At 45.6% G+C, this 1,199-nt stretch overlaps 1 pseudogene; it reads left to right on the top strand.

Annotated features, from left to right (window-relative positions):
* Positions 1–717: 717 nt before the first annotated feature.
* Positions 718–836, top strand: LOC120622317 (uncharacterized; annotated as a pseudogene).
* The last annotated feature ends 363 nt before the right edge of the window (positions 837–1,199 follow it).

The following is a 1,199-nucleotide window of genomic DNA, read 5'->3' as shown; positions in this document are numbered from 1 at the left end:
CTAAGGCAACCCCCTCCCCCAACACACACACACACACACGCACCTGCATGCATGCATGAACACACACACACACATGCATGCACAGGATAGCCTCCTTCATCTCCCAAGGGGCACACTCTTAGAGTCACACTAGATTGTCTTCTGGGGCAGCTGTCTTCCTGCCATTTACAGATTGGGGCCAAAGCCATTCCCATTCTAGCCAAGAGGCATCTTCCATGCCTCCCAAGGGGCAGCAACCTGTCCTAGGCTTGATTGACCTTGAACTTTTCAGGTAGAGGCTGTTCTATCCAGAGAGAGGAGAAAGCAATGCTTGGATTATCTGCAAGGCTGAGCGGCCCATGCTCAGGGCACCAGCCAAGCCAGGAAGAAAATGTATTTTTGGAAAGATTTTTTTTTTAAAACATGGAAGTAGTCATCAGAGGAAACAATCAGAACTCTGCTGTACCTTCTCACATTCTCGTATGATTTAATCCTAGTTTTATTTTTGAACTACATATGTGTGGGGGATGCTATCAACCTTTCTGAACTTAGAGCAAAGTATCCCAAAGCAGTTAATGGTTTAGCCTCCGGAGTCAGACTGACTGTCTCTTATTAATTATACGACCTTGGGCAAGTTACCACTTCACTTTGTTGTGAGTCAGTTTCTCTCGGTATAAAATGGGATGATTATAACACTTACTTCCTAAGTTTGTTAAAGGAATGAAAAAGAGTTAATATGTCTACAGCCATACTACCCTGAACAAGTCTGATCCTGTCTGATCTCAGAAACTAAGTAGGGTCGGGCCTGCTTAGTACTTGGATGGGAGACCACCTAGGAAGACCAGGTGCTGTAGATGTAAAAAATAAAAAAAAAAAATAAGAGATTGTAAACTGACAAGGTCCTTGCAATCTGTGAGGTCAACCTAGGGTTGCCTTTGCAAGTGAAGGAAGGTTGGAAGGAAGGAAGGAAGGAAGGAAGAAGCAAGGAAGGAAGGAAGGAAGAAGAAAAGGAAGTGAAGGAAGGAAGGAAGGAAGGAAGGAAGGAAGGAAGGAAGAAATAAATATATATAGAGAGGGGAGAGAGGGAGAGGAGAGGAGAGGGAGAGAGAGGAGGGGAGGAGAGAGGGGAGGAGGAGGGGGAGAGAGAGGAGAGAGGAGAGAGAGAGAGAGGAGAGAGAGAGAGAGAGAGAGAGACCCAATGACTAGGGCTGAGAAAAGTC

Source organism: Pteropus medius, unplaced genomic scaffold (assembly GCF_902729225.1).
Source record: "Pteropus medius unplaced genomic scaffold, Ma_sr-lr_union100, whole genome shotgun sequence".
Taxonomy (NCBI): Eukaryota; Metazoa; Chordata; class Mammalia; order Chiroptera; family Pteropodidae; genus Pteropus; species Pteropus medius.
This window is presented reverse-complemented; position numbering and strand designations above follow the sequence as displayed.